Raw genomic sequence first — 8,286 nt, forward strand, 5'->3', positions numbered from 1 at the left:
GAGAAAAGCAAACAAGTTACCTCCAGCCCAAGGGATTCTGGGAAACTGGTTACTATTCAGATGGTCCTGAGTAGGGTAACTGTGCCCCCAAAGGAGCAGGTGCACAGCCTGGGGGTCATTTTGGACTCTCAGCTGTCCATGGAGGCGCAGGTCAATTCTGTGTCCAGGGCTACTCGCTCCATCTGAGCCCCTCCCTGCCTGCTCCCTGTCTCGCCAGAGCGGTCCATGCCCTGGTTACTTCCTGCTTGGACTACTGCAATGGAAGGCGACTTGGAAACAACTAACCTTGAATGCGGCAACTAGACTAGTGACTGGGACCACATAACATCGGTCCTGAAAGACCTACCCTGGCTCCCAGTACGTTTCCAAGCACAATTCAAGGGCCTGGTGCTGACCTTTAAAGCCCTAAACGGCCTCAGCTGAAGCAGCACCTCCCCATTGTTCAGCCCAGCCACTGAGGTCCGGCTCTGAGGGTCTTCTGCTGGTTCCCTCCCTGCGAGAAGTGAGGTTACAGGGAACCAGGCTCAGAGCCTTCTCGGTAGTGGCACCCAGCCCGTCAGATGTCAAGGAAATAAACATCTATCTGACTTTCAGAAGACATCTGAAGGCAGTCCTGTATAGAGAAGTGTTTAATGTTTGACATTTTTTTATATTTTCATATGTGTTGGGAACCACCCACTCAGATGGGCGGCCTCAACATAATCAATTATTCCGATGCCTGGCTTGAGGTCAGGAGGGCCTATGGCTGGGCTGCCCACAGGCAGGGCTGGATGCTGCAGAACTGCAGAGGCCTCCTTATTGTGGAGGGTTGCAGGGGCTTCCCCTCCCTGTGCCAGCTGCAACCTCACCAGCCAGCGCAGAGCAGTGGGCACCTTTCCGATTTTGAGAGAACCAAGAGGGCTGGTGGGAGGCTCCAGCTGGGGAGCCCCTCCCTGAGGGAGACCCCCGAGGAGGCAGGTCCAGAGCCAGGGGACTGGTGGTGGGACACCGAGGAGGAGAGGTCAGAGGAATGAGAGGAGGAGCCGGACGCTGACGGGGCAGCAGGGTTCAGGGAGCAGGGAGAGCCTGCGACAGGGAGCAGTTCAGAAGAGTCTCCCTTTCCGGCTGCCCCAAGCTCCCCTGCCCTGGGTCTCTGAGGATGCACAGAGAAATGGAAAGGGGTTGAGATTGCTAGGGAAACGTCTGGGAGAGGAGAAGCCTTAGAGAGTTGGAAGGCAGGGAGCTTCAGTCCTGGCAATGGCTCCAGAGGGGCAAGACCGCCTGGGAAGGGTTGCTGAGACCACTAGGCCGAGTTGTCTGTTCATTTCCCTGAGTGAAGAGTCAGTTTCACTGACAAGAGAGCCTTGCTCGCCTGCGCCTGACCCCAGGGCTCTGGAAGGAGCTGCAGGGAGCAGGAGATCTCAGGTGTGGATCCACACAGCTCAGGTGTGGCGAACTAACAGCTGCTCCCACAAGGCAGCTGCACACCTGGGGGCGAACTTGGACCTCGTCCCCTGCAAAGCCACAGCACTCGACCGCTGCGCCACAAGCCCTGCTGCAGACTCTCCCACCGGCCCTTTTCCCCAGGGACAGACCCAGACAGCCCCTCTGCCTAGGTGATAATCTCTGGCATCCTGACACCTGGGTGCCAGACAGGTAGCCATTCCAGGGATAATAGTAAACCCAATTTCAGTTCATTAGGATCTTGGTCAAGACAAAAGGGGTGTGATTAACTCAGGCATGGGCAAACTTGGCCCTCCAGCTGTTTTGGGACTACAATTCCCACCATCCCTGACCACTGGTCCTGTTAGCTAGGGATCATGGGAGTTGTAGTTCCAAAACATCTGGAGGGCCAAGTTTGCATATGCCTGGATTAACCTGACCAGGAGAACAGGAACATGTACATATCTTTGTGTTACTTAATAGGTGTGAGCTGGAGGTCAAGGGAGGGATGTGAACAGGTTTCTGCCAGAAGACCCCTCCCAGATTGTGGCATAGCTGTGATGTATATATGATGTATGTGTGATGCTACACTAAGGTGTTGTCTGTAAAAAGGGAAACATATATATAAAAAGGGAGCCATCCTTTGTTCTGGGCTTCTTCCTGCTTCTTCTATGGGGTGGGGGAAAGTCCTGTTGCAACAGCCTTTTGAATAGAGACCAGGCCTACAGGCTGCTGTTTTGCTCCAATGCGCTTGGCTGGTGTTTTTGTTTGGCAATCCAAGTGAGCCCAAGGATTTTCCTTTAACAGTGTGCCATAAGCAGCTCTTTCCAAAATACAAAAACCAATAACATGAACATTAAAATGCAAAATAAAAAAACACAATAAAAAATTAGAACCCAAGGCACCCATACCTGAAACACCAGAATAAAATAAGGACTCAAAACACCCTTAGCAATTTCCCATTAGCAATGGAGATTGATCAGTGTTTGCAGGGCTTATCAGTGTTTGCAGGGCAGCGGCTGAAGAAGGAGCCAAAAGGGGTTTCTTGTGGGTGTGATTCTTGTGGCTGATTAGCTGCTTTCCCTGGTCAAAGGTCAGAGGGGGCAGGGTTTCTGTTGAAGCAGGTGATTAGCTGTGGGAGGAGCTTATCAGTGTTTGCAGGGCAGCGGCTGAAGAAGGAGCCAAAAGGGGTTTCTTGTGGGTGTGATTCTTGTGGCTGATTAGCTGCTTTCCCTGGTCAAAGGTCAGAGGGGGCAGGGTTTCTGTTGAAGCAGGTGATTAGCTGTGGGAGGAGCTTATCAGTGTTTGCAGGGCAGCGGCGCGCGCCTATCGCCGCGCGCAGTTTGAACCATCTTTTAGATTTAGGGGAGCTAGTCTCAAGCCCAACGACACATTCTCAAGATGGAGGGGGAGGGAACAGCTGCAGTCGCCTGCGGTTCCTGCGCAATGTTTGCCATCTTGCCAAAGGTTGCAGGCAGCTTTACGTGCAGCAATTGCATGTTGATTGCCCTCCTAAAAGACAAAGTCCAGCAACTGGAGGAACGTGTAGCTACGCTCCAAAGAATTAGAGAGCTGGAGCTCTTCTTGGAAGCAACAGAGCACACCGTCTCCACCAAGGAGGAGACAGGGGACTCCCCTGAGAAGGAGGCTAGTTCACCAACACAGGAGCCCGATATGTGGAGAAACGTGACTCAAAGAAGTAGGAGGCCCAGGGTTCGCTCTGATTGTCTAGAAATACACAATCGCTTTGAGGTCCTCTCCCCTAGCATGGAAGACGAAGAGCAGACTCCATTTGAGGATCTCTCCCTCATTACAGTCGATCACGTATATGAAGATGAGCAGCAAAGTCAGTCCTCAGGGAATGTGCAGGCGACCTTGGAACGGACCGCTCACGGAAGAACCCTGACCAAACCTAAGAGAAGGCGTGTAGTGGTGATAGGGGATTCCTTACTGAGGGGAACAGAAGCAGTGATCTGTGGGCCTGACAAGATGTCTCGGGAAGTGTGCTGTCTCCCCGGGGCTAAGATCCAAGATGTAACTGAACGACTGCAAGGAATCATAAAACCCACTGACAAATACCCCTTCCTCTTGGTTCATGTGGGAACCAATGACACTGCAAGCAATAGCCTCCAGAAGATCAAAAGAGACTACGAGGCTCTGGGCAGGAAATTGAAGCAATTAAATGCACAAATCGTCATCTCATCTGTCCTCCCAGTTGAACGACGTGGCCCAGGGAGAGAGAGGAAAATAGTGGAAGTAAACAGCTGGCTTCGCAAATGGTGTAAACAGGAACGGTTTGGATTCTTAGATCACGGACTGCAGTTTCTTGAGGATGGACTTCTGGCAAGCGATGGGCTGCACCTCACAACGGTTGGGAGGAATGTTTTTGCCAAAAAACTAAGAAACCTCATCAGGAGGGCTTTAAACTGACTAATGTGGGGGAGGGAGACAGTGCTCCTGAAGGTAGGAGTCTATTAATTGATGAAGATGATCATCCAAATGTCATAGACCAAATGGAGCAAGCAGCAAGCAGACCTAGTGGTGGGAGGAAAAAATCCTTAAATAAGAGACACGGGGGAATGACTAATGGACTTCAATGTCTGTACACTAATGCACAAAGCATGGGAAATAAACAAGATGAGCTTGAGCTCTTGGTACAGCAAACTAAATATGACATAATAGGCATCACTGAAACCTGGTGGGATAAGTCCCACGATTGGAATGTAAAAATGGAGGGATACAATCTATTTCAGAGAAACAGACCAGACAAGAAAGGAGGAGGAGTGGCGTTATATGTCAGGGATGTGTATACCTGTGAAGAGATCCAAGATTTAGAACCTCAAAGCCAAAGTGAGAGCATTTGGGTCAAAATTAAGGGAGAGAAGAATAATAGTGACCTCATTGTGGGAGTTTACTATAGATCCCCAAGCCAAACGGAGGACATAGATGATGCCTTCCTGGAACAGATGGCCAAGCATGCAAAAGGAAGGGAGATAGTAGTAATGGGGGACTTCAATTACCCAGATATTTGTTGGATGTCAAACTCAGCCAAGAGCATAAGGTCAAACAGATTCCTCACTGGCCTTGCAGACAACTTCATTGTCCAGAAAGTGGGAGAAGCAACAAGAGGAACAGCCATTTTAGATCTGGTCCTAACCAATGTCGATGACCTGGTTAATGGGGTAGAAGTGGAAGGATCATTAGGCGCAAGTGATCATGCTCTTCTGAAGTTTACTATACAACGGAAAGGAGCAGCCAAGCATACTAGGACTCAATTTCTTGACTTTAAGAAAGCCGACTTCATAAAACTTAGGGAAGTGCTGGGTGAGATCCCATGGACAGTAATACTAAAAGGAAAGGGAGTTCATGATGGCTGGGAGTTTGTTAAGAGGGAGATAGTAAAAGCACAACTTCAGGCAATACCAATGAGACGGAAACATGGAAGGTGCCTAAAGAAGCCAGGGTGGCTATCTAAAGAACTTTTAACTGAGTTAAGATTAAAAAAGGATGTGTACAAAAAATGGAAAAGGGGGGAAACCACCAAAGAGGAATTCAAACAAATAGCCAGCACGTGTAGACACAAAGTCAGAAAAGCTAAAGCACAGAATGAACTCAGGCTTGCTAGAGAGGTTAAAAGCAACAAAAAAGGCTTCTATGGGTATGTTCGTAGCAAAAGGAAGAACAAAGAAACAGTGGGGTCACTCAGAGGAGAAGATGGTGAAATGCAAACAGGGGACACAGAAAGGGCTGAACTTCTCAATACCTTCTTTGCCTCAGTCTTCTCCGATAAAGAAAACAATGCCCGACCTGAAGAATTTGGAGGAAATGATTCAGCAGAGGAAACACAGCCCAGAATAACTAAGGAGATAGTACAAGAATACTTGGCTAGTTTAGATGTATTCAAGTCTCCAGGGCCAGATGAACTGCATCCAAGAGTATTAAAAGAACTGGCAGATGTGATCTCAGAACCACTGGCAGTCATCTTTGAGAATTCCTGGAGAACAGGCGAAGTCCCGGCAGACTGGAGGAGGGCAAATGTTGTCCCTATTTTCAAAAAGGGGAAAAGAGAGGACCCAAATAATTACCGCCCAGTCAGTCTAACATCAATACCAGGGAAGATTCTGGAGCAGATCATTAAGCAAACAATCTGTGAGCACCTCGAAAGGAATGCTGTGATCACCAATAGTCAGCATGGATTTCTGAAAAATAAGTCATGTCAGACTAACCTGATCTCATTTTTTGACAGAATTACAAGCCTGGTAGATGAAGGGAACGCAGTGGATGTAGTCTACCTTGATTTCAGCAAGGCATTTGACAAGGTGCCCCATGATATTCTTGTAAAGAAGCTGGTAAAATGCGGTCTTGACTATGCTACCACTCAGTGGATTTGTAACTGGCTGACTGACCGGACCCAAAGGGTGCTCATCAATGGTTCCTCTTCATCCTGGAGAAGAGTGACTAGTGGGGTGCCACAGGGTTCTGTCTTGGGCCCGGTCTTATTCAACATCTTTATCAACGACTTGGATGATGGACTCAAGGGCATCCTGATCAAATTTGCAGATGACACCAAACTGGGAGGGGTGGCTAACACCCCAGAAGACAGGATCACACTTCAAAACGACCTTGACAGATTAGAGAACTGGGCCAAAACAAACAAGATGAATTTTAACAGGGAGAAATGTAAAGTATTGCACTTGGGCAAAAAAAATGAGAGGCACAAATACAAGATGGGTGACACCTGGCTTGAGAGCAGTACATGTGAAAAGGATCTAGGAGTCTTGGTTGACCACAAACTTAACATGAGCCAACAGTGTGACGCGGCAGCTAAAAAAGCCAATGAAATTCTGGGCTGCATCAATAGGAGTATAGCATCTAGATCAAGGGAAGTTATAGTGCCACTGTATTCTGCTCTGGTCAGACCTCACCTGGAGTACTGTGTCCAGTTCTGGGCACCACAGTTCAAGAAGGACACTGACAAACTGGAACGTGTCCAGAGGAGGGCAACCAAAATGGTCAAAGGCCTGGAAACAATGCCTTATGAGGATCGGCTAAGGGAGCTGGGCATGTTTAGCCTGGAGAAGAGGAGGTTAAGGGGGGATATGATAGCCATGTTCAAATATATAAAAGGATGTCACATAGAGGAGGGAGAAAGGTTGTTTTCTGCTGCTCCAGAGAAGCGGACACGGAGCAATGGATCCAAACTACAAGAAAGAAGATTCCACCTAAACATTAGGAAGAACTTCCTGACAGTAAGAGCTGTTCGACAGTGGAATTTGCTGCCAAGGAGTGTGGTGGAGTCTCCTTCTTTGGAGGTCTTTAAGCAGAGGCTTGACAACCATATGTCAGGAGTGCTCTGATGGTGTTTCCTGCTTGGCAGGGGGTTGGACTCGATGACCCTTGTGGTCTCTTCCAACTCTATGATTCTATGATTCTATGATCCCCTCACCAGTTTCCCAGCCATTGATCTTGATACTGCTGATTGTCACGCTCTCTTTCTCATTTTCTAATATGTGATGTTGTTTTTTTTGATTAACCCCCAGCTTTTCTGATTCTGTCCCAGCCAAGCCAACCCACCCACAGGCTGCTGACCGAAGGCTGGGGGGTGGCCCTCAACTGCAAAGTGAGGTTGGGGTTTTGAGCTGACATCACAAACGGGTTGCATATCTGTCCTTGGGTCCATCCATCTCCTCTGTTTCCCCTTAGAGTGACGGCTTACTGCATTCCCCCAGAGAAAATGGAGGAAAAAAGTGGAGACCAGTAGACACAAAGAATTAAGACAAAGTTGTTTTATTATGTATAGGTACAAATTTAGGAAGAAACTGCCACCCTTTAAATCAGGTGCCGGGTACCTTTGGTCCTCCTGGTCTGCTGAACTATAACTCCCGTCCATTAGCCAGGAATGATTGGAGTTGTTGTTCAGCAACCTGTGGAGGCACAAAGAATTAAACAGATTAAGGATTCAGTGTGAATAGCCCATCTCACTTTAGTTGAGAAGACAGTTTCCAGGTGAGCTGTGTACCTGTTTCAGCTTTCCTGCTTCAAGTCCTGACTGATAAGAACATCAGAATAATCACAGAATTGTAGAGCGGCAAGAGATCCCTGAGGGTCCTCTAGTCCAGCCTCCTGCAATGCAGTAACTGCAGTTAAAAGAAGCACCAGCCTACCCTCCAACAGTTCTCAGATGAAAATAGGGACATTCTATTCTACATCAGGAAGATTTTCCTGCATTTGATCTCCCACATCAACAGAATTCAAGTGTCCCAATCAAGGGAAGACATAGGACCACTTTATCCTGCCTTGGTCAGACCACACCTGGAATACTCTGTCCAGTTCTGGGCACCACAATTTGAGAAGGATGTTGACGAGCTGGAAGGGGTGCAGAGGAGGGCAGCCAAGATGATCAAGGGACTGGAAAGCAAGCCTGATGAGGAGCTGGGTATGTTTAGCCTGGAGGAGACTGAGAGGAGATATGGGAGCCATCTCCTAATATCTCAAGGGCTGCCCCATGGAAGATGGAACAAGCTTGTTTTCTATGGCCATTTATGTATTATTTTTATTTGGACTGGTTATGTTGTGCGGATGCCTGATTATTGTCTTCCAAAGCAACTACAGTACTCTATTCCCAACTCAAGAATAGTAATCGTAATGCTGGTGGACGACAAAAGAGGTTTAAAGATGCTCTGAAGGTAAATCTAAAAAATGCAGTGTAAGCATGGAAAATTGGGAAACACTGGCCAAAGGCGTCACAGACTTTGAAGCAGAAACTCAGGGCGAAAGGGAGAAACGTGCTAAGAGAAAGGCACGTTTGGCAAATCCTCTCCGTGATCAACTCCTGCCCAGAAACCTATGTCCCCACTGTGGAAG

Source organism: Podarcis tiliguerta (assembly GCF_965153285.1).
Source record: "Podarcis tiliguerta genome assembly, chromosome: 18".
NCBI lineage: Eukaryota > Metazoa > Chordata > Lepidosauria > Squamata > Lacertidae > Podarcis > Podarcis tiliguerta.